Below are 26,772 nucleotides of genomic sequence, written 5' to 3' on the forward strand. Positions count from 1 at the left end.
AACCTTTTTTTCTAGATTCGTTGGCAGTTAATCTGTTTAAATTACAAAAAAACTAGAAGAATAAAGATGTCATACCAATACTTAGAAAGGTTAGATGTAGTTTACAAGTAAAGTAATACATAAAACTTAGGTAAAATTAAAAAAAAGCTGTTGCGTAATTAACACGATAGTGAACTGAGGCCTCTAGTTTAAGGACATGGACCTAATAGAGTGAGTCCAGAGAATGACTAAGTTGATCACAGGGCTGGAACACCTCTCCTGTGAAGGCAGGCTGAGAGGTTGTTCAGCCTGGAATAGAGGAGCCTTTGGGGAGACCTAAGACCACCTTTCAGTACCTTAACGGGGCCTACAAGACAGTTGGAGAGGGATGTTTTACAATGAAATGAAGTGATAGGACAAGAAGGAATGGCTTTAGCCTGAAAGAGGGTAGGCTTAGATTCAAAACTAGGAAGAAATTTTTCACTGTGAGGCTGGTGAGGCACTGGAACAGGCTTCCCAACAAAGTTGTGGATTGTCCAGCCCCGGAAGTATTCAAGGCCAGGTGGGACGGGGATTTAGCAGGGTCATGTAGTGACAGGGGTCCCTGCCTGTTTTACAGAGTGTTCGAACTAGACAATCTTTAGAGTCCTTTTCAACCCAAACCATTCTAGGATTCTGTGAATTAAAATATAAGAGTATATAGCAATCAATCAAAGTAGAAATGATCTTGTGCAAAGTTCATTTTTTCAACACAGTGAATTGGAATTTACTCTTCAATTAAATTATAAGTTTTGTGAAGTCAAGGTGTAACAGTCAAACTAGTATAAGTTGTTTGACTTCTAAATAAATTATGTACTTCAAAAGTTAGTATTATGTGATTTCAATAAAACAAGTTTAGCAAGCTCTAAAGTAAATGCAGTTACTACCCCTTAATGACAGATGTCAGGCAAAAGGTCTTCAGTGGGAAAATGTCCTTTAATTTTAAGTTTTATTGGCAGATTCTGTGTATACATGTTTTAATTTTATATTCCTTAATAAAACTTGAATGAATAAACAAGTCCACTTGTACTCCAATGTAATGCCATAAAGATGTGAAATAGAAAAAGTAAAAGAAAGAAAAAACCCTAGGTTTTGGGCGGGGGGGGGGGGGGGGGGGCAGGTTTCTGTTCTTGTTCTGTTCTTTTCTGTTCTTTCACAAACAGAAAAGTAAAAACAGAAATAGAGAAATAATAGTATTCGCTACAAGGCATTAGAACAGTGCTGAAACATTGTATCCATTTTTTTGGTTACATTTAAAAAAGTCATGTAAAAATCAGGGATATGTAGATAAGTCACAAATTTATTTTGAAATTAAGAGCAAATTAATTAATTTGAGAGACTGGAGAGTTAGTCTATTTAATTTTCTTAACAGAAATAATGGACTGATTCCATTGAAAAGAAGTTCTAAACACAACACACTTTCTATTGTAGAAAAAATAAAGGAGTAAAAGTAGACATTTGGTATCTCTAGATCAAAGCTGAATGACATTCTGAAATGTAACCTGAAACAGTCAGGTACAATTACCTGAGATTTAAACATACTTATTGCACTAAATATCGTGTGTTTGTAACTTCTGATGAACAAGGGGCACACTTGATGTAGTGACGTGGTGCTAGATGTTTTGACACTACGATACACATTGATTTTATATTACCTTGTTTCACCTCTTTTCCTCTCTCCCCCTCCCCATGTTAGTGGAATGGTTAGATGAACAAACTAATCTGTTAATGTATCTGAAATCAAATACAAGTGATATTTTCAAAGAATTTCAAAGAAAACCACTTTATTACAAAGTGTGTGATACGAACTTTGAGCTGCAGCAATCACAATAAAACCTATGGTTGTCTAGACTACAGGGACAGATTTTAAATAGTGAATACCCTTTCTTTACATATTCACTAATTGATATGACTACTAGTTAACAATCACTGGTTAACAATCACTGTAATTATTGAATACTTAGAGTAAAAAAGTAGGCAGTGAGGAAAAAAAAGATCAGTCACTGGGAATACTCCTTGGGATAAGATAAAAAAATAGTGAAGGACATGGTTTGTCATACATGTGTAAATGACCTTTCCCCATAATCAATCTCCTTATGTAGAACTACTTCTAGAGAAGTAAACTGAATACAAATGTGTCAATATAACTTTGCACATTATTGAAATTTTCATTTTATCTAAATTTTAAGCAAGTAATCTCTTCTGTCTCTTCTCACCCTGCAGAATTAGCTGATGGAAAGTACAAGCACAGGGGTCTAGTGAGCATTAATGTTCATGCATGTTTAGTTGTGCAGGCATACATGCATACAGATGTGTGACACACATGAAAGCTATATGGCACGAAGCCTAAATTGTAGACATACATTTCAACTCAGCAAATAAACTGTACAACTTTATTCTAGTCTGTCTGGAAGCCTTGTCTCTTGCACAAATGACCCTCCTACTGCTAACTCATAGTTTAATCACTTTTTCTGAACAGCCTGGCTCTCTGGTAGTTTCATCTACCTTGGTTAAACTGAGGGGAACCACTCTTTGAAATTCAGAACAGGGCCATTGTGGATTCCATGCAGAGGAGGGAGGATTAGAGCAAGGATTTTTGCCCATCATTCATGTGGAAGCACCTCATACAGGGCTTTTCTTTCTCAACTCTGTAGGTGAGGTAAATTGGTGCATTAGATGGGAAAACAAGGCAGGATAGATTGGAAATAAATTTCTACTCAGCTGCATATAACTGGACAATGGATAGCACTGAAAAATTCAGTGGAATCTTAACACTCAGTAATTATTGGGCAGATGACTACAATAAATGGGTATATTAGGCAGAGGAACATAAGCAGTGCTCTGTAATTGACCTGGTTGACTTGAACTAACTCAGAAGTGATAGGTACAATATCCAACTATTGCACTTGTGGGACTGCCATTTCTCCAACAAGCAGTACTGTCACTGGTTATATACTGGCCTTATCGTTGTCCCTTTAGCTGTTCTGAAATACTTTGACAATCCTCAAGAGTTTCAAATGAAACAAATGACTGCAGTTATACAATAAAATCTTGCTCCTACTCACCTATTATCCACTGAAAATAAATCATGGTTTTAAATTGGCATCAAACATAGCCAACTCTTCTTTTTATTGAGCTTTTATAACAATGATTCAAAATTTAATAAAATCGTTGTAGAAAGCCAGCTTTTAATTATTTTCATTCCAGTCTCACGGCTGATCTCTGTAACAGGCAATTTGCTTCCCTTTGTGTTTTAGCTGAACAGTGGGGCTCTCATTTTCCTATCGGACGTGAAAACCTGAGGAAGTAAGGTGATAAGCACTTTCAAATGGAAGTGTGTATCTTGGTTTATCTTGAGTCTGTGAGGGACATCATGCAATTCTGTGATTTACAATAATTGCTTTTTTCCTCTGAAAATGAAGCAACATATATTTGTTTGATGGTATCACTTCACTCTAGTTGTCAGTAACCACATGCTTACTAAGACAAGACTTAGCATTGCTGAAAACAATCATACTGTTAGTGTATCCACAACACATCATAGACAAAGACTTGGTCTTTCAGAGGAAAAAAATCACGTTCTCAAAGACTGCATTAGCTGGGTAGAAATGCTAGAAATCAGAAAGGATGCCTTTAGAGAAAGAAGATAAGGGACAGTGAGTTTCCTGTCTGTGGGGTGCATCTGCCTGACTTAAAGTCTTACAAGGCAAGTTGAGAAAAATATTTTTAAAAATGATAAAATTAGTTTTTCATTGACCTGGAATTAAAAGGCCATTTTCCACACAAACATATACTAATAACATTTCAGAGTTCACGAAAGATTGAAGTTTTGATTTCTTTCAAAAAAGTTAGGAAGCAAGGGAATACTATTGGAAGAGAAGATGTTATAACATTCTCTTTTATTATTTATCCTATTTACTTATTTTTCTCCCTCTGTGGAAGACTGGTATTCACTCTTTTTTTTTGCACATAGACATTTAAATCCATATCTAAAGAAAATGGTCTAATGCCCACTTTATTTAGTGTAACTGGGTGTTCTTAATCTCTTCTACTGATACTGTACTTAGAATAAACTATTAAATAGAGTTCAGATGTCTTATCTACTGGGAAAGAATAGTATCAATGAGGTGCTTTATTTGCCTGTTCATTCCCGTTCCTTTGTTTGATGACAATGAAAGCTCCTAATTTGCTGCTGATCTTTGTACCAAATTAGGCTTTCCTTTGTGGTTGGATAAATAAAGGAATATATTTATAGTTGCTATACTACATACTGGAATATTAAGTGATTTTTCTAAATGAAGGAATAATGAAAACATTAATTCAAGGTTAAGATAAAGATAGGAGGATAAAAGGAAATGAGTAATTAATGGCTAAATAACAGTAATAACTAGCTTTTACATCAAATAAAAATATCTTGTGTAATCAGTAAACCCCACACAGTGAAAAGTCAGGAGGAAGCAATCTCACAATCTCATATGTCTGTCTGCAGATACTGTAGAGTGCTTCATCTATTGTTCTGCACGTATGAGTTTTTGTAAGACACTGTATGATCATATGTGTGTAGAGAAAAATAAGTAGATAGCTGTTGAGGATCTGCCATAGTTTCTGAGCTCCATCATCCTCTACAGTGTTGGGTGGGCTGCAGCTTGGTTCTGCATTTATTTTCTTTTAAGTAGTTAACAAGAAGTTATTCTTCAGCTGATGGACTTATCAAAAGTTTTTACTCCCTTAGTCTCTCCATTAGTTTAGCTATGAAAATCTAAAATGTATGCCTCAAATGTGCTCCTCAATGCCTCCATTTGATTTGAAAATAAACTGGTTTAGAATATAGATCTTTAGTGATATTCAAGTGAGTGATCTGGCCAATGGACTCTAAGAAAGATTCTCTCTCATTTTCTTTCTTTCATATTATCATAGAATATGCTGATTTGGGAAAGACCCACAAAAATCATTGAGTCCAAAACATGGCCCTGTGCAGACATCGCAAGAATACCACTATATGCTGCCAGAACATTTTCCAAATGTTTCTTGAACTCTGTCAAGCTGGTCCTGTGACCACTTCCCTGGGGAGCCCTGCCAGTGCCCAACCACCCTCTGGGTGAAAAACATTTTCCTAATATTCAGCCTAAACCTCCCCTGACTCAGCTTCATGCCATTTTCTTGAGTCCTGTCACTGGTCATGAGAGTGAAGATATTGGTGCCTGTCCCTCTGCTTCCTCTCAGGAGGATGCTGAACATCACAATGAGGTCTCCCTCAGTCTCCTCCAGGCTGAACACACCAAGTGACCTCAGCTGCTCCTCACAAGGAGCATTCCCTCACAGACCTTCACCATTTTCATGGCCCTACTTCAGGGATGAGTGAAGACAAGGGGAGGATCTTTTTTTTTTAAACCCATAATTCTAATAAGATGATGCAAACAATGGTGTGCTTTCTTTAGATATTAGTATGTTCTGCTACTGAGATCCTAGTTTTCCAGAACATTCTAGAAACCTAGAGCAATGCTCTAATTTCAAGGAATTGAGCAGAGCAGCAAGGGAATGGATTGCCCCATGTGAAAATAATGGATTTAAATGTCCTTCTGTGGGTTTATTTCATATTTCTTCCCAAACAGATCTGTGGACTAGAGAACAAGAGAAGCATACAAGAGAAACAGATGTTTTCCTGTTCTTCTATAATTATCTAGTCATAAATTCAGAGGTAGTCTCTTTTTTTATGTGTTCTTCCTTCCTTTCCTGCAGGGAACTTGAATCAAAGTAGCATGGCACTCTGGTTTAACATCAGAAATTATAGACACTAATACAATTTTTCCATTAACCATATGAGAAAGAAAAACCAGTGAGGTTTCTTCTTTAAAGGATCTTTTTACCTTTCTTGTATTTATAGCTCATAAACCTGTTGCTACTTAAGCTCTGCCCTACAACATCACTGTCATCATCTACAAGCTGTGCACGTAATCCAGGTTTTATTAAAGTGTTTTCATACATTCTGTCAGTTGATTAAAATGGACCATTTTGCTTAATGGACCACCATATTTCACCTAATTGTAATTCAAATCAATATTTTCAGCATAACTCATAGTTGTTGAAGTATAATGTAGTTAGTATTTACTATTTTATATGTGTTAAAAGTTGTCAATAATTTTAAAATGCACACAATTTTTGAAGAAAATGACAGATGTAAACTAAATAATTTTGGTAGGCAAAATGTCTGCTCTTGTTAATCTTGAGATTTTTTCACAAATACTATGTTAATCCTTAAAAAGGAAGAAAATAAAAAGAAAGAAAGTGGGAAATTTTACTAAGTATGCCCATTTTCAATTTTGAAAAGAGTACAAAAATGCTTTAAAATCACATTTTCTTGGTAATATTTTTTTAATTTGGTAATGAACTTTTATCAACCAATCAATTTGAAATTAACAATCTCAATGTGTTGTTAATATAATAACAGAATCATAGAATATGCTGAGGTGGGAGGGACCCATTGGGATCTTCAAGTCCAACTCCTAGCACTACACAGGACACTCCAAGAACTAACCACACCATGTGCCTGAGAGCATTTTCCAACTCTCCTTGAACTCAGACACATTCAGCCTGTTCCAGTGTTCAGCCACTCTCTGGATGAGGGACCTTAAAAATCATCTTATTCCAACCCATCTGGCATGGGATAATAACATTCTTCAATTACTGAATCAGCAGAGGCAGGAATCCAACAGAGAAAAATGAAGGTGCAAGATAAGGCATTACAAGGAGGAGGTAATATTATAAAAGCTTTAGAGGAAATTAAGTTTTGAATCTTACCCTTAACAGTACTCTTCTGTAAGCCATTAGCAGTCAGATGACTTACAGCCAGTCCATTCACTCTAACCTCTATTTAAGACTAATTAGAAGTGAATTAATCTAAAAGCTGGACAGGACTAAGGGTGATAGAAAAATCCATTCCTGTGTAGCCACACTCTACTTCCAAATCATCTGCTCAGAACCTCTGAGTTAGGCAAATTTCTTACAGGAGCTTCATTCAGCTGAGGGACGTGATGCTAACTAGATTTAAAGATTTACACCTCTAAATCCAAACTTGCAAGTTAAAATATTGCAGTTCAGTGATCATCTACAAAAAGCAACCAGGTACCTCTCTTCTGATTGGAGAGCTCCTCAAATTTTTTTCACCATGGCAACACCTACAGCAGTCTAGATTCTAGTATAGTTAAAATGAAGAGGATTAGGCACATACAGGGTGAACATGCAGTTCACTTGATGAAGAAGATACCAAGAGTAGGTCAGTCAAATCACTCATTCAAATTGTCTGTGTGTTTCTATTTGCTGTAGAGGGAACTTGGCAAGAGTTCTCTCTATAGCAAATAACTTTCCCTAACTCAGACAAGATCTCTACAATTAGAGAGTCTGAAGCCTATTCCCAAATCACTTTGTTTTTTCTACATGTTTAGAGTATTTTTTTTTCTTATTTTTACCTTGTTGAATGTTTTGCAACTGCAATGACAAAGAAGCCCAAACAAAGGAGATATTCTTTAACAACAAAATTCCTACTGACTTTAATAAAATCAGTCTGGAACTGACATACTGAACTAGGATATACCAAAGCCTTCCATTTCCAATAAACTAATCTTATACAGACGGAATGAAACCTTCTACTCTGTGGATTAAAACTTCAGAAATTCGGGAAAATTCTTAATCTTTAAAGGTTTTATCCCGAGGTTATTATTCAAGGGGACTGTTTTTATTTTAGGAAGGGTTTTTAGTAAATCGTGCTACTTGTCTAAGAATTAAAAATTTAATTTATTTCTAAGGGATTAATTTGCAACTGAACTTTATTGCTTAGCCCATTTGGAAAGTTTGCATCTATCATCCATCAATACTCACTAGTAGAGCCAGAAGTTTCAAAGGAAACAGTATATCCATGTAAAATTAATTAAGTTCAACCGTGACCTCATTATAATGATAGAGTGTAGTGCTGCTACCTGCAACCAAAACAAATTTATTTTGATTAAATATACTTAAGGTTATAAAACAACATATCTCACCCAAGTCATAGTATTTCAGGAACATACAGGTTTTATTCTAAATTTATCTACTACTCACAACAAGGTGAAATGAGATTTCTTCTTTCTCCTGCTTTTTAAGGCCAAGGCACAAAAAACTGGTTTACACAAAAAAAAAACCACTGCATGATCAGTTCCTTGGCAGAAGTTTCATATGATCAGATTTCATTTTAAAATTCCTCTGTGTTTTAAAATACATATTAAATCGATCAGAATATAGTCTACTGTCACTTTTAATCTTCTAAGAAAATTTACCTTCATTCCTCACAGGGAGGAATGAGAAGGAAATACTGTTTCCAATTCACCAGAGTGTTTTGAATTTTAGAAAAATTCCTGGGTGGTAAAGATACACTGCACTGTGACTCTGGCCTCTGAATAACTAAATAGATAGGACACATAAAGTATGAAAGTATTAAATCCCTTAGGGAAGGAATTTAATCCAGATCTTCTACATCAGGTAAATATCCTTACTATCTGGTCACTTATTATTCTGGGGTATCACTTGTCTCTTCCTTCACAAATATTCTATCCATAGAATAGAGTGTTTTATTAAAACCAATTCATCACAGCAAAAGGCCTAGTTTGGGGAAAATGGTATTTTCTGAGAACAAAAATCTCATTACTAAAATTTCCCTAGTGGATATTCATCACCATCTCCTGAGATTTATTTGGATTATTAGATTATTAAATTTATTATTAGCTTTCCATACACACAAATACAACCAAACCAAACCAAACAAAACAAACCCACAAAAAAAAACCCCAAAAAACAAAAAACAAAACAAAACAAAAAAGGAAACACCAGAGTGAAAATAATCCACAGAGAAATCAGTGGTTCTAGCAATACTTTGCTCATGAACAAATCTTGCTGAAATAAATGTTGCTTCTGGTTTACAGTGCATGTCTCAAATAATTTTTCATAATTTTAAATATGTTTAACTTGATATTGAATGATACACTTATCATGATATGCACATAAAGTCATTTTCAAAACTGGTTTCTGACTATATCTTCTGAAGAATGAAAACAAAAAGACATAGTCTGATGTTTATAAAAGGATAAGAAAAGATTTCATTGTAATCCTAATTCTGCTCATAATTTGTTGCTGTCTCCTGAATAAATTACTGATAATTTACCTTATCATTCTGACAGAAGATGATAATACAAAACACAGAAAGGTGTTTGTATGGACAGGACTAAGGGTGATAGAAACACAGATGGTTCATTCACTGATGTGTCTTTGTGAAGGAAAATATTACCCTGCACAGCTCTGCATGAATGGAAAATGTTATTCTAAAATAATTTTATCAATTATCAAATAGTATTAACTTATTAACTATTATTACTATTACTATAATTACTATTACTATTAATTACTATATGTATTAATGTATAGTATTAACTTTTTCTGTCTTTAAAACAATACTTTAGTAACACATTTGCATTAATCTAAAAAATTTAATTTCTTTTTTAAATTAGGCCTTAGATTTAGATAGGAGACAATGTAATTATGGAATGTGTTCCATCACACACAAAATCTGTCAACTTGTCTCTATCACAAAGAGACATTAAAGTCATAATTATTGCATTATACAACTTGTGCTGAAGAGCATGGTGAGAAAAGTGCTTCTCAAATCGAATAATTATTATAATTTCCATCAGTGTACTTCCAGCAATCATACTATATATTTATAGACAGCAATGAAAATAAATGGAGTGCTGCTGTTACTTGTCCCATCAAAAACTTTCACAATGGCAATGACAAGAACATTACATTCCTCTCACTAGCAGAAAATAAAATGTGCACCTTGGGACAGATAAATGTTCCTTACTATATTTTACTGTGTATTTCTAGCACTCACCATACTTCAGCTTTTCTGTTAACACTTCCAAATTACTCCAGGACAAACTAGTATTCATGTCTAATTTGCTGCTTATTTGCAAGATGTCTAAAAAGACAGCTTTTATTAAGAAATGAACCATTAGTTTTAGAGCAAATATAATGCATCTGACAGCTGAACAGTGGTTTGGGTTTTTTTTTTATTTTTTTGATTTTTTTTTTTTTTGAAAGTACAGTAAGTGTAAAAAGAATTAAAGCAACTTTGTCTATTATTGCTCCAAAGTGGAAAATATCCTTCTCTTCTTATTTTGCAGAGCAATTAATATTGTCTTACCTCTGACCAAACCATTCTGGAAACTAGAGTATCTGAAATTACATTTAATTATTTAATTGTGTGGACAGCATGTAGTTAGCATTGCTTCTAGACTGCTCACCTTTCTAACTGGGCATTATTGTTCTCTCTGTGGCATGAACAGAAACAATTACCACATCAATAAAGTAAGAGGTAGCATTACATGGGATTGAAATCATGATTAGAACAGTGACCTGGCTATGACACAAATTAACTTACCCTCTTGCTTTTCTTCTTTTTAATAATTCAAAAATCCTTTCTCTGTGTTGGCTGTGTATGTTCTGGCTTTGCACTCTTTGCAGTCTCTATTCACTGTTGTTAATATACTCTTTCTGACATTTAAACAATTCTATTAGAAAAGAGCTTGTAAATACTAAATTGAACAGTATAATGTAAAAATAAAATTCTCTAAGCATATATGTTGTATAACTGAAAAAGTTTCTTCTTTCTTTAGCATTTTTTTTTCTTCTCCTGATTACCGTGAAGTCTTTGATTATATGGTTATATACATATAAAGGAAATTAAATTAATTGAACTGCTTGGGTTTTTTCTATTATGAAAATACTGAAATTCACAAGAATTCACAACAATACTTTCCACATTTTAATCAATACATATAAACCAGAAATATAAAATTGCAGGAAACTATCTATGAGAAAGGGTACAAAAATGGGGAAGGAAAGGGGAAAAAAGGGAAGATGGAAAGGCAGATGGGAGAGGTAAATTATGTGAACAGAAAGGGATTTTTAACTATACTGTAACTTACATAGAAAAATGTGTTACAGAAATTTCCAATAAAGACATATTCTAGATTTGTGTGTTGTTAAATATAGTATACTATATAGGGGTCATTACACTCCTTAGAAAAAAAAAATGCCTCTTCCTTAATGCTACGGATTTTGTTCTACTTCAAACTTCCTTTCTAGTTTCCCTTTCTTCCATATAAATATATTTTTTTCCATTCTTAAAGTCTTGGTAGAATTTACTCCCCTCTTTTTTCTTTCTTTTTTTTTTTTTTTTTTTTTGATTTGGCTTTTAGCTTTGTGCTTATATAATCCCTTTTTTTACAAATTTGTTATTGTCTTTTACTTCTAATGCTCAAAGCAGGTTATTTACTTCTAGCCCATATCAATCAGCTCTCTTAAATATTTATGCAGTTTATTACCATTTTCTAAATAAGTTTTATAAACTAAGGTTTCTTATTATCTTACGGCTCTAGTTTGTGGTAAAATCTGAAAGATCACACTTTTTCTTCTCCATATACATTCTCAGACCTGGGTGTCCATAAACTAAACAGAAAAGGCAGAGAAGAAAGTGTTGTATTCTGCATTTCTAGAGGGTGAGCTTATGAAACAATGATGTAACTTAAATACTCTGGGTTAATATTGCTGTTCAATAAACAAGTCTCATGGAGTAAGTGTGATTCTTTCAAGCAGAACCCTGAGCAAGATGAAAGTCTGGTCACCTGAAATTCAAATCAGTGTGTATTAAGATCATAGAATGTTAGAAGCACTGAATTTCAAACTCATATATGAATATATATCTTTATATTTAAAGGATTTTGGCAAGGTTAATTCTCATCTTACTGAACTGAAGTTTCAGGCAGCAGCTTGAGTGGGGCTGGTCTCCAAGGGAGGATGAGCTGAGAGCCCAGGGTTCCCAGGTTTCCCCAGCACAGGCTGCATGCTGCCTTTGCTGATAGGTGCAGAATGGCAGGGTCTGGGCAGGGCATCACTGGGGACAGCCACAGGGGCCATCCACAGAGGCAGACAATCAATGTAAGCAGTCACATCTGGGGTCCACCCAGGATGACTAATCTGGACCAGCTGGATACGAGCCCAGAGATGGGATTAGAGACAAGGCTACCTGTAACATAGTTCTGTGCTCCATCTGTGGGACAGCAGCAGAGATAGGACTGGATGCGAAGGGATCCATAAGGTAACCCCAGGGCCCAAGAGGTCTTTCTCATTCCTCCGTCCCTCTAAAATAAATTTACATCAGACTATAAGAAAAGAAGAAATGGCTCTTTAAAGGCCATCATTAAAGGTCATATAATGTACTTCTTATACACTAAAATAGTGAGTTAGTCCATAATATAAATAGGGCAAGAAACTATAGTGGAAAATGTTGTAAACTCAAAATAAACAGAGATCTAGAGAATATTTATATTTCCAAATCATGTCAGGATACTGAGGGTAGGTGGAAGGAAGCAGAGGATATAAGAAAACAAATGGTCTTTTCTAAGCCAAGAAAGAATGCATTTACCTCTTTCTGCAAACTCTGCATGGCTCACAAAGCCTTTACTCTGTAGTCATAGAGCTATACATTTCATTTCTGAAGAGAGTATATACAGATACCACTCCAAAGATACTGAGTCACCAAGAGACAGATTTGTCATGCAGGTAGTGTCAGAAAGAATTGAGAGAGCATTTAAGACTATAAGATATGGGGATGTATGTACTGATTAAGCCAAATAGCCTTGTAATTATCTTTGTCCCACAGTGGCAACTTAGCAGATACCAGTGGGAAAAGCCATGAGATTAGGATAAATATAGATTGTTGGGTTTATTTTTGGTCTGATATATCACCTCTGCTAACAATGTCCATTTTTGCAAGCAAGGGATTCCTAAGGTTAATGTATTTCTGTCTCCTTGTGCAGAATAACTCTTGCATTAATTTTTCTGATACTCCTTTTGAACTCCCTTGAGGGTTTTGGCATCGACATCTTGAATCAATTAATTCAACAGTGTAATAATTTATTATATGGAAAAGTAATTCCTGTTTTTTTCTTCAAAACCTGACAGTTAACTTCATTTGATGAAATAGTAATTGCCCCCAGTCTATGTGCTATTCACTGCTTTCATACCATTCATGATTTTACAAGTCTTTATCACAAAAGTCTGTCCAGTCTTCTGTTTTCTGGGCTACACACTCTGCCTGTTTAGTTGTTTGTCATAACAAAATTTTCTATATCTCCTAACATCCTTGCCAAACCACCTTCTCAAGTTTCATATATTTTGAAGTTAAGGAAGTGGAAGCCTGAATAGACCTTCACAGAAAGTTGTAGATGTGTACTCATCATGGGATTATCCACTGATATAATGCTGTTTTCTCTTGTGTTCTCTAATCTTTTCATAATAATTCTTAGCATGCCTTACTGAGTGCCACTGAGCACTGAGCTAACATTTACAAAGAGTTATTCACCATGACAGCAAGAGCTCTTTGCTGAATCATAATAGATAATTCAGGACTCAGTTTTTTTGTATATAATAAATTATTTTTTACCCACACATTCATTATTTTGACACTGAATTTCCACTCATGTTTTATCTTCCAGCCATTCAATATCACTTTACTACTTGCTCCCTTTTCCAGATAATTTATAAATAGAATGAATAGGACCAGGAAAAAAATATTTGTGGTGTTGCTTTTTGTTTTTTTACCTTGTGCCCCTTTCTTATTTTTTATCTAGCTAGTTATCGATGAGAGGATATAACATTTTAAACCACAACAGCTTCATTTTATTCAACATTTCATATGAGCCATTGTCATTATAGAATCTTACAATCATAAAATGTGAGGTTGGAAAGGACTTCAAGGACCACCTGGTTTAAATTGCCTTGGCAAAAGCACAGTCTAGACAAGATGGCCCAGAAACTGGTCCAGCTGAACTGTAAAAGTATACAACATTTGGGAGGCCACCACTTCCATTGGAGATTGTTGCAATGGCTGGGAATTGCAATTTGAAAAAAAATTACTCTCCTGTCCAGAGATTAGAATCTCCCCACAAGTAACTTATTTCCATTATGCCTTGTCTCTTCTTTGTGACTTCTTGTGAAAACGGCAGTCTCTGTATTCTTTGGAGGCACCCTTGAAATACTGGAACATGGTGAGAAGGTCTCCACTAAGCCTTCTTTTGTCAAGACTGGATAAACCCAGTTCTCACAACTTTTCTTACATCAGATTTCTGAGGCCTCTCATCATCTTTGTGTCCCTTATCTGGAGCTCCTACAACCTGTCTGCAGCTTTTTTTGCATAGCAGTGATCAAATGTGAAGCAAGAATTTCAGATGCAGCCTGACAAATGCTGAGTGGGGTAGGATGATGACTTCTTTATCTCTGCTGCTGATGCTGTTTTTGACACAACTCTGGCTAATTTAAATTCTAACTAAGCACTGATGTTTCTAACTGCATCTCTGGATATCCTGGTAATGTCCTTGTAGCTTTCAATAGATTTGTCTTCTTTTCCATCTCTGGAACACTTCTCTTATAAAACACTTCAATGCAAAAATCTCCAAAACAGCCTATCAGTCTAAATATAAATATAACCTAGTAAAAAGGAAGCAACGTGAGAAAAAAACATGACATTTCACACTGTAAGAGTATTTCTTGAGACAATAATCTCTGTATACTTAGTAACATTTTACAGGAGAACTGTGTTGAATAAGAGAGAAACTCCCTGCTCCCCTTCACTGCCATGACTCATAAATTTGCAGATCTATTTCAACCCAGGTAAGGTGATTTGCTTTCTTCTTTTCTGAGAAACAAGGATTTTTCAAATGATCAAGTTACTCAATCCATCCTATGTAGAAACCGAAAATAGATGACCTTAGAGGGGAAAAAGATAGGGAAGAAACTGTTTCTATACTAATTTATCCTGTTGCTATACTATCCATCTTGCTCTAGTCAAGCATTTACCACAGCATCCTCCAGATATTGTAAGATGGTGTTAGATCTAGATTCAACATGTCATAAAGAACAGAAGACAAATAAAATAAAATCAACACCCATCCTCCATAGAAGAATAGGAGAACATGAGGTGATCCAGGTCCTGGAAGAGTTTGATCATGTGCTGCTATAGTTTCTACAGATGCAAATAAGAAAAGGTCTGACCTGCAAGAGATCCATGGCATAGATCTTCTGACAGTAGGAATCAAAGTTACAACCACTAAGAAACAGGTGAGAAACTGAGCTAAAGTGCAAACCAGGAAAATGTTAAGCCCCCCCCTGCAAAAAGTACGTCAGGACTAGACAGCCTAAGGAAACCCAATTCGCAACTTTTTTCAATCCAGCACTTTAACTGCTACAGTTCACTCTGCTTTTCACATAAGCAGTAGCAGTTTGGAGACTGCAAGGATGTGCAAGTTTTCACTTTAATAGAATATCTGCTAATATATTCCATGATCACAGACAACAATCTATTTTTTCAGGGGGATATCTTTAGCTTTGCCCCCAGCCAGTCTCTCACATGGTACTGAGAGCAGGAGTCAGAGAGCAAGATCAAAGAATATTTAAATGTGGTTAATAAAAAAATCCTAGTTTAGGTGGCTTGCATTATTTATCTCATTCTTTATTCAGTCTGTTGCAGCTCCTGGGCCATGGCAAAGTGGTTTTACTTTTCATCTTCATGTAAAGTGAGACTAAATTCTTACTTACCCATTGGCAGCAAAGTACTGCTATTTAGCCTCACTAATGAGGAGGAAAAGCCAAAGTGATAATTTGTTACTTGATCATAAGAAACACTAAGGCATTCCTTCTTGGCTTTCTTTTCTGTGCCTGTTATTTTAGGTTTGACTTAAATTCGTTATGTTCCTTTCTTTCTTTATGCAGAGTATGAACAACGCAGACATATGACACTGGATATAGCAAAGTATAAAAAATAAATACCAGGCACTTACATTGGTAATACCAGAAAGAATTTACAAGAAGACAGGATACATGAAAAATAGTGTAACTCTGGATAAAAATGCTTATAAATACACATGTTCAGATCTGACATTTTATTCCATTGTATGACTCAATATAACCCTCCAACAATGAATGCCCTTCCATTTAAAAAATTATCAAAACATTCAGAGCTAAATTCAGATATGTTTATTCTGACTTAGTTGAAGCTTACTTTGAAAAGAAATCTATTAACTTAGAATAACTTGAGGAGTTAGAACCTCTTCAGAATAAATGGAAGCATCATTCTACCAGCTAATTGCACAAGAGCCTCCCTGATTTTATTATTCTTTCTCTGGTTTAACACTATGTTTCTACCTATTTCAGAATAAAATATTAGCATATCAATGTCTTCACATATCAGCTAGAATGGCTACGTCTTCTCTGAAAATCAATCTTTACTGGAAATATATGAAAGAAAAAAATATGCCACTTTCAGTTCTGACAAAAGAGCTTCTCAATCTTGCATAAAATAAATTTTACAGTTTTTTATTTATGTGTATTATACAAATTATGATTAGTATTTGGATGGGTATTAACCAACATTTCAAAGAGATGTTAAATGTGATTCAGTATGACAAAACAGGTGGAACATAAATTGAGTCAGAACAGAGCAGATGACAGGTCTATCAAAACCAGGATACTTTTCCAACAACTTCTTACACCAGATGTTACAGTGGGCTAAAAAAATAAATAAATCTCTAGAAAAATGTGTGAAATTTGAGTGGTGAAGAAAGTGTTCTTTTTAGAGCTAGGATATATTCTGTTATATCCTGACCAAAATGGAATGGTGACCCTTAGTATATCATCTGAAGCAGGTTATTCACAAATACTATTCTTCATATGGCTGCTTTTCTCTTTTCTATTTTTTTTTTTGTTTTGAAAGTCTCTGGAAACAAAAAATAAATATTTTAAACATTGTCTTATCCATTTAATCTTTCATATAGGGTAGTTTCTTCCATTACTGAATTACTGGCTCTGTTTTGTGCTGCAGGCACAGAGTCAACATCTCTGAATTCCACAGTTCAGTTAGTATGCTCAGACATTTACCAAAAATAAAAGCAGAAAATATGCAATTACAGGAATTACACATGCTTATTAAAAAAAAAAAAATAAAAGTTGTATATAGAATTAGAAATATATTTACATGTATTAATAATTTCATTTGCAATTGACTGAATAAAAATACCTATAGCTTTCTCATATTTTGGAGTAGAATGGCCTATTTACATTTAATATTTCAGTATTTTTTTAGCATCCTGCAATGCAATATTTGGAATAAGAGATGACCACCACACCAATACAAGGCTTCATTTAAAGAACTCAGCACATTTCATGAACTAGAAGCCAGAAAGTTGAGTGGTTCCTGGAGTGGTGCAGAACTCAGAGGCTGAAGTATACTTGCGCATCTGGTGGGAGTCTCTATTGCTATTTATAATATATAGAAAATTCTTGTCCAATTCTGTAAGTTTTTTCCAAAGGTAAACATCACTGTATCCCATTTCTATCCAGCAGAACAGTATAACATAGTCAAACAAGGGTACTGATGGCTTCTTTACAAAACTGCATTAATGAAACAGAATACAGCATGGTAAGTGAGCATAGTAGGTGTATAAGGTGGTTTATTTCCTCGGTGCTGGATCCTTTTGCATACACCAAGAGAGGGTAAGACAGGTCTAGCCATGTTGGAAAATTAAATTGTTATTTTAACACCTTGGGAAAATTCTGAATGTTACTCACTTTTGGACTTTATTCTAATGAGTTTCAATTAAGTTCAAGCCTAATATATTTGCATATTGTGGCCATTAGACTCAAAATTTACATCTCTGGTGAACTACTGCCTGTAGCTGGGAAATAGCTGAAGGCAGAGACTCCTGCAAAATATGCCTTCTATCACTGAAAACAATTTTAATTTCTTTTGATTATGAACATTCTCAGTCTTCTAGCTGTATTTTAACATTTTGTTGTTTTGTTTCTTTTCTACAGTTTTTTAAATTAGCAGTCCACATGCAGGAGTCCACTGTCAATCCAGGCTTTTACTTACATAGCTGAAGTTAGACCAAGATCCAAGACTTCTGTGATTTCTTTACCACACTCAAGAAAAGGAGTATCTTCAAGTTAGAAAGGCTTGAAGTGCAAGCATTTAAGCGTATGGGATACCTATTCAGCCTGGGAGGGAGAAAAGACAATGTGGCCAAGAGTTTTGAAGAATCTGCAGGTTTCAATATGTGCACAACTGCTCTGTCAGCTGCCTCCAAAGTTAGAAAAACTGGTCAGGCTTCAGAAAATCCCTTTGAATTTTAGACTTGAGAGAAAACAAGTAAATGTACTTTCTTTCTTATTATTTCTTATTATTTCTAAATTATCTTTCTTTGTTATTTTGCACAAGTGCTTCTGACTCTAATTGTCCAGTTTTTGTTTCTCCATTTTGAGGATGTTGCTTGTACTGATGGAACATCAAAAGAAGTAAATGGAGTGAAAAGAAAGATAGTTTCTATCCCACAGCCCCTCAAGAAGTCAATCCCATTTGTAATGTTTCAGTGTGATACTTAATATTCATAAAAGGAGTAGGGTAGGTCTGTGGGGGAATAACTTCCTCGGATCAATTGTATAGACATCCAAACTTTTAGAATTTCCTTTAAAAGAACATCCAAAAAGTGAACATTTTTGGACTTCTTCTGAAAATTGAAGGAATCATCGTTTTGTTTTTTCATTAATCTTTCTGCGAGTCTTTTTTTCTGCTACTATTTTCTACATACTATCTTAATTTTATAAGGGGGTTGTTCACAGTTTCTGAAGTTAAACACTCTTAATATCAACAAATTCTGTGAAAAGCAGCAGTGCTTCTTCCTCTAAAAGTTTAGGATTACAAAAGAATAATCCATTGCTACACATTACAGAAAAAAAAGTGGCCACTGTTTTATTATTTGGTCACCCTTTTATGCACAGTATGTATGATACTGAGTGACATATTCCTTAAATGTAGAGATGACACGTTTAAAGAAATTCCATATGAATGAAAAAGTATTAAATATTTATGCTGATTTTTAAAGGTTTTTATGCAAAGCAAATTAATGATGTTTACTCTTCATATTTCACATGAAATGGGCATTAATTACCCATGCATGCTTTGCTGATTTGCAGTTCACACAGCAATACTTATAAATAATCTTCTGAAAATGCTTGGGGAGATTCATTCATTTGACAGAATGCATCAAAAACTCTGCTCTCAGCTGATAACTTAGGCAAGAAGTGCATCTGGGAAAAAAAACATGTCAAAGGCTGGAGAGAAGGGAAAAGGAGCATTAAAAATTATTCACAAGCTGGCGAGCTATTCTATAAGGGAAAAAGTTAAGGAAATTATTCTTTTTAGGTGATCAAAGACAAGAGAAATGCCTTGATTATAGTAAGTGGAGTATCTCTGGAAAGAAAAAACACTGAATACAGAAGTAGTCTTTATAATGGCATAAAAAAATACTAAAAAGACCCAAGAACTAGATATTGAAGTAACACAGATTGGATAATTTTTTTTTTTTTTTTTTAACATTAAGAGTGATTAACAATTGGAAGAAATTGAAGTAGAGCCTTGTCATGTCTTAATGGCATCAAATCATGAGAAAATTCATTTCTGGAGTGTATGCTTTAGTGAGAAACAGCTAGGAAAAAAGCTAATAATAAGACAGCTGGAGTATTAGCGTCAAGTTGGATATATTAATGGTCAAATGTGATGTTAACATTTAAATATCTAAATTAGTATCTTGATCAGTTTTGTGAGAATCTTGAGTGTGATGGGCAATTCATCAGAACAGTCATTCCTACTCTGCAGAAGGCAGAGTATAAAAGTCTGCTTTAGAGTTGTCTTTTTCTCATTAAGAGAGGAAAACCCTCAGCTTCACCACATTGTTATCTCAGGCCACCTACCTACTCACTTCTCTGCTGGGATGTTTTTGGGGGGTTTGGACAAGACAATGCATAGAGTTTGGAGGGAAAGGAAAAAACCCTGAAATAATGGAATGCCTTTACCAAGAATAAAGAAAGGAGGAAGTAAGGAATTTCCTTTTCCCCTTCCATTCTCCCTGGGAAACCTATACCAGGCATTTCTGCCAATAATCACAATGGCCAGGAGGACTGGCAAGACGGAGTTCAGACACAGAAAGAATCACCTCATGCTCTCTGTCCTTTAAATTCTGAAATCTAAATGGAAAGTCTCTCCAACAGTACACATATGGCACTTGTAAATTTATTCCCTTAGCAAAGATAAGTTATTCTAAAATTTATTTAGCAGATGACTTTGTTTCTCTTAATATTGATACAAGTTTCATTAAAGCGGATGCCTGAGTTTATATAAGTGAAGAGAGAGGTGTGGAATTACATATGTCCAAATAAAATTATATGAAAATGAAAAATAAATGTAAGTAAAATAAAATAATCCTACCAGCACAATAAAAAATTGTATGCAAGAATTGCATCATTCAATGAGTACCTAAAAAGGAAAGTGAATTTATATGCCGCTCCTTTATTGACATGAGGCAACCAGATGATCATGACAATCTTTATCCTCTTCTTCCGTGCTGAAGTGTTCAGAGACAGCATCTTCCTATGGTGCAGCAAAGCTCCTCTTTTGTTAGCACTTGGTGTCAGCCAGTCACCTACTGGCTAGTGGTGTAATTTGTTTCCCATTTGTGTCACAGATGTGTCTTCCCTTCTTTACATAACTTTATTTTCTAAAGGGTACCATCTGACTGCTAGTGCAGTTCTGTGCACTATCTCTCTCAGAGAAGGAAGCAGGACTCAACATTTTCATTCAACATTTGATCCATAAGTCCTTGAAGGGACTAGCTCTCAGTGCTTAACAAAAGATCTGTTTTTCCTTTCTTCACCAAAGGAAAGATCAGCTTTACAGATGATACATAGAGTAGCCTAGTGACATTTCTAAGAGGATAGCGGGGGTAACTGCAGTCAGGACTGATATACCTGCTTTGAAGGATTTCTTCTTGATGGGACCCTAGGTAACTTGTCAGTCACAATTAACACGTTGGGATTTAGCAGGATACCCAGGAATGTCTTTGCTCACAATAGGTTTAACAGACAAGCTTGTATTTTATGCAGGGCTAATCCATACACCTTGGAAGGATCATACTGATGGAGCTGTATTCATGCCGACTGTTACAAGCCTGTTACTTCCCACGTTGACTAACATTAGCCATTGAAATCAAGTTTGCTAAAGCATTTATTGCCCTGACCTGTCCACATTGATCCTCTCCAACATCTCAAACAACTACAATATATAATTTAGTCCAATGACTGAGCAGCAGCCAATTGTGTCTCCTCCTAATGAAACAACCTAAGGAACAGTGGCTGATCAGAAAGTTCTGCCGGCTAACAAAACATGTTTCTAGGGAAGCAAAATCAGGGAAGAAGGGCAGGTGGTAGCCATTTCATCCATTCACATGTAACATGCAGTTCAGTAGGAGCCAATGCAGTAAGGAGATTAATCTACCCTATCTTAGATTTGAAAAAAAAAAAATTTTTTTTTAAGTCTGAGCAGCTCTTATTGTCATTTTCAACTAGTGATTGAAATCACCCTTTGTTGCCAAGGTCAGCAATGGTAACATTTACACAGCAATTGAGAGTATCCAGTTAAATTAAACTCCCTCTCTCCATCACTGTTCCTTGGTGTATGAGATTATCTCGCATCACAGGAGTAGGAGGAAAAGGAAAAGATCTGTACTGTCTTCACAAGCATCTTTTCCAAGCAATATTTAGTCCAGAAATTTGTCCAGAAACTACCATGTGTTTTCTGCAGAAGTGCACATGTATAATTAGTATGCAGGTTTGAAGAGAATAGTCTTATGTAAGCCATTTTAAAATTTTACTTTGCTATGTTCTCCAATAAACTTGGGAAAAAAAAAAAAACCAAACCCCTTTTGATGTCTCTGAGATCAGTTTATTTTTGTTCCAAGTGCTCCCCAGGTGCTTGCTATGTTGAATAAAAAAGGCTTTAAAAGAAACCTTACTCAAGTAGAACAACATTGTCTTTTGGAAAGCATTGAGGTGCAAGAACTAAATAAGTACATTGTTCTTTAAAGTTATATTTAATTTTTAAGTGTTTTCCATTAAAATAATATATGATGTTTGGACTAACACACACTTATAACACTTCAGTATTATTTTTAGGCTTCTTTGGTCTCTGAAGGAACTTGATATTACAAAAACAAATCCTTTTTTGTTTTGACTTGGTTTGTTTTTTTCATTTTGTTTGATGAACTAATGAAACCACTTACGGGACTTGGATCTTAAGTATTAATAATGAGTACAGTATGCCCTTGACTTATCCTTCTCTCGGTTACTGAATCATACTATCTACATTCAGCTGCATTTAAATTGGCTTGCCACTTATTCCTTTTATCATTATTTGTACTGTGATGTGAAATAACTTCATCTGTTTCTCCCTTTCTTCCTTTTCCATTTGAAGTTAAGTGCCTAGCTTTTATTAAAAAAAAAAAAAAATACACAGAACAAACTGTGTATTTGTTCTGCATACCACATGTTTGAAAAAGTTGCAGATGACCACACTACACTTTTGAAAGAAAGTTCCACTATTTTAAAAATAACCTTGATGGAACAGGAGCATATAAAAGCATCTGTGTTATAGAAAAGCCATTAGTGAAACTAAAATGAGAAGGTTTGAGTGTTTCTTTGTGGGTTACTGTGATTTCCAGCATAGGTTGTTAAACACAACATTTTAGTATCAAACAACAACAATTCAAAAACATGTCAAGCAAGTACAATTATCTCAATTTTGTTCTTCATCATGAAGGTTATTAACAAACAACCATATATTGTCCACACTGAATTATTTCTTTAAAATATGAGCCTCATCTGAGGTAAAACTTTGCTACTGCTATATGTATCACAACAATCATATGGGATGAAAAAGCCTAAATTGTCTTACATGATGAAAAAAAGCATTTGAGTAGGAGGCTAATAATTTTCCTAATTAGATTTGCTTAGTACAATCTGCTGAGTAGTCCTTGATGATCACAAGTGCTCATGACCCTAATTCTATTTACATGTCTCACCATCACAATTAAGACAGGGATCTAAGCAGATCTGTACTTCCTTCATTTTCTATATTTTTACAGCTGCTACTTTAGATGAGACACTGCATTTCACAAATTAAGTCAGATAGCTTCTGAGCTGGAGCTGATTCATGACTGAGCAGCTCAGTGTTAGAAAACTCAGTAGACAACTGCCTGTATCTGGCTACATATAGGCATATTTAAGCAGATGAGCACCCTTAGCCTGTGGCAAATATTTTCAAAGTCACACACAGTCAATCAATTCATATTTTCATTGTGCAGTTTCTTTGCCACAGATCTAGAAAACAAGGAAAAGAGATGTCGTGATAAGCGCACATCTTCCAACACATGACACAAACTTATATTTCCCTAAGCAAGCAGCTGCAAGCAAGCATGGTAAAACAATTTAAGTTACGTAGTACTGCCCCTGAACTTGCTTCCTCCATTTCAGATGCAGTGGTTACCATTATAAAGAAAAAAATGAAGGCATCTGGATAACAGAATTCATTCATTTCATGGGGTAGCATAAGCATCATCCTCTGACATCCACTACTGTTGTGATCACGGGGTGCTATGAAGGTTTAACAAAATGCTGGCCCTGACTGGTTGCAATGTTCTCCAGCAGGAAATCACCACGGTTCTCTTCAACTGCCAGTCTCTTCTTTGGAAAAGTACCATGTTGTGAAAGGAAGGATTTCAAGAATTGAAATCTCAGCATTGTGCAGTTTTAAGGGAAGGTTCTATACTTCAATGAAGAGAGTGGACAGCTCTTCAGAGCACAAATGTCATGTCTTCTAAGAATAAAAATAGCTGTATTAAATTGCATTTTTGAATTAGTCTTTGCTATAGGTTGATTTCACATAAAGCTCTGTAAAAATGTATTCATCATTACATTATATCAGCAATTTTTTTCATTTCAGAGAAGCTATTTGTAATGTATTATTTCAGAATAATAAAAGTGAGGGAGAAGCCTTGTTTCTAATATTGCTAGACATACGTGTCATGGCTACATCAGGCTTATTAGTCCACTAATCCCCTGAAAAAAATATTACACCATAAAAATGAAAAATAAGCCAGAGGAGAATTTAAAAAAAGAAACAAAAACAATTGCAATGTACAAATAGGATTTGCATGAGAGTATGCTAGAATACCTCAGGATAAGGAAGGCATCCCTTAAAAGCAACAGGAAGCAAATTACACCATCTGTTCAAAAAAACAGCCTTTTCAAAGTACCTTTAGGGCTGCACATAAACATTGTCTTAAGTGCCTTTTGCAGTATGTCTATCACTGCCTAGAAATGCCTCAGAAGAACTACCCACAGAGACCTATAATCTCTAGTTGAAAGCAATTATTATAAATGCATCTGAAAACATAGCTGAGCTTTCAGAATCTTGCCACATACATTGTACTGTGTTGCAGAGGTCTCGTTCTAGTGCCATAAGCTACTAAGCTTTAGATAGGGGTACTCAAATATATTTAAGGTATCTGACTATTGCAAATAACATATAAGGAATACCATAATGCCAAGATAAATTGAATCATGTTTTTTAATGGTTTTGGCAAAAATAAATTATTCCAAATTACAAAACAAGAGTTGAATTATCTACATATAAATATCTTACCTGTGTACAGTATATACATTACAATCAGCCATAAATTTGAATGTATATGGTATCTAAAAAAAAATAAACAAGCACTTATGGTTGACATTTTTTGTACAGGGTCCCACAGGAAAATATCAGAGGGGGAGAAGCTGTATAGAGAAAAAAATTACATTTTTTATTATTTATATTTTTTCCCTTAGAAGAAGAAGTGTGTCTAAAAGAGCTTTCCACTCAGGCAGAAACACAACTATTTTATCCTTCACCTGAATCACAAGGTCAAAATCCTCCAAATGTGCTTGGCAGATAGTATATAGGGAGGAAAATTATATATGGAAATTCATATTGTGTACATGGATATGCACACTAACACAATCAATGTAATGCTATGAAGATCTTTGAATCACTCCATCTTACCTCCGCCTGCATGTTTGGCTTCACCCTTGAAATTACTAAGCATCCTAAAGTTTAGGAGTAAAAAGGTTTAACTGTGTAGCCCTGTGCTACTGCATTGTCATGACTATTAGCAGGTCATAAGCTTTACACTGAGTTTGCACAGCCTCAGAACTGGGGCTTGTCTGATGTGTTCTCTCTGCAGTTACCTTGACCTGCCTACAGCTGTTTTACTTAGTTTAGTTTATTTAGCTGTGATAGAGGTTTTTCAACTGAGCTGGCAGATAATTTTTTTGTTTATCTTCGTATAGTACAAACATGCATTTTTATAGATAGCAGTTACAAGCCGTTTTTCTATAGAGAATGAGATATTTATGACTGCACCATAGAGATGCAGGATGGAGAAACTGGAATCCAGTGGGATAGCAGAGGCCTTGAGAGGTGAGCACTCAGGATGCAAAGCTCAGGAGTGCAGACAGAGATCAGGGAGGTGGCACAGGCAGAGCGGCACTGGAGACCCCACAGCTACACACATCTCACCCACAGACAATTGTAGAAGTGCAGGCCTACAGCTGGGACAAACCTAGCATAACACACAGGACAAGAGTATCTAATGTACTTAAAGGCACCATGGACAGTGCATTTGGAAATGCTATGGTGCTGCATGCAGACTAGTTGAGTAAATTATATATAAATGTGTTAGGAAATACATGAAATGATGAACTGGATTCCACAATGAAGAAGGAGAAACCATTAATGTGCACACCCATTCACAAAATCACAGAAAAATAGAATGAGTTAAGCTGGAAGGGGCACTCATCATACTCCCCGGGACAGAATTCCAGACTTTCCATATGTTCTCTGACATAAAGGGCAACTGCACCACTTTGCTTTACTGGCATCTTTTTCCAAGAAAAACCATGTAGCTATAAATTCCAACATTTCAGTCATGCAAATGATTGGGATTTAAAGAAAAACTTCCCTTTGTGGTACATATATTGTGATGCACTTATACCATTAAAGCTAGTGAGTTTTGCATCCTTCATTTCAATGAGACACTGAACAACCTCTTCTACGAAGAGGAAGGGTCTGGCTCCTTCTGTTGTTCAGATATTTCTTACTATACCACATGAAACAACACAACTGATTGAAAAAAAAGCCAAAAGATGATGCACTGGACTTAATATATGTATTGTAGGAATATGTGTGAGATCTAGCAAAGATTCAATAACATAAAGACTATAAATATGAGTTACTATAAAGGATTTCTTTATTTCAAATTCCAATAAAATATGTAAGGTATCTGATGTTTCACCCAACATTTGGACTAGATTCTGCCAAATATATTCTTCATTAGATGATATTATATTACATTGGGTCTCCCAAATTTCAAATATAATTTTTCCCCTCAAAATAATTTGCATTGTCACATTATTTAATCTCTTACTGCAAAGATGTGTTGGAAAGATAAGAAGATATCTCTGAACTTGTCCCCGATTTTTGCAATTAAAAATACCACAAATCTATTTATCTTTATACTGCTTTACAGTAACTACATGCAATTTCACAGTTTTAGGCTGTGATTTATTTATGGAAACTGTATCTGTTGTGCTACAACATCTGTAGCACAATATCCAGTGTCTAATATGTATTCAGTGTAACTAATATCCAGTTTTCCAGCTGAGTTGATTGAAGCACTGAAATTCAAA

The 26,772-nt window shown here is 35.1% G+C and overlaps 1 long non-coding RNA gene across 1 annotated transcript; it reads left to right on the forward strand.

Annotated features, from left to right (window-relative positions):
* Positions 1 to 1,141: 1,141 nt before the first annotated feature.
* LOC146768683 (uncharacterized) lies at positions 1,142 to 22,763 on the forward strand. Its single transcript, XR_014954308.1, has 3 exons — positions 1,142 to 14,775; positions 15,134 to 15,222; positions 15,874 to 22,763. It is a non-coding gene; the product is annotated as an uncharacterized LOC146768683 (long non-coding RNA).
* Positions 22,764 to 26,772: the final 4,009 nt, after the last annotated feature.

The sequence above is a fragment of the Lonchura striata genome, chromosome 1, assembly GCF_050655825.1.
Source record: "Lonchura striata isolate lonStrDom1 chromosome 1, ASM5065582v1, whole genome shotgun sequence".
NCBI lineage: Eukaryota > Metazoa > Chordata > Aves > Passeriformes > Estrildidae > Lonchura > Lonchura striata.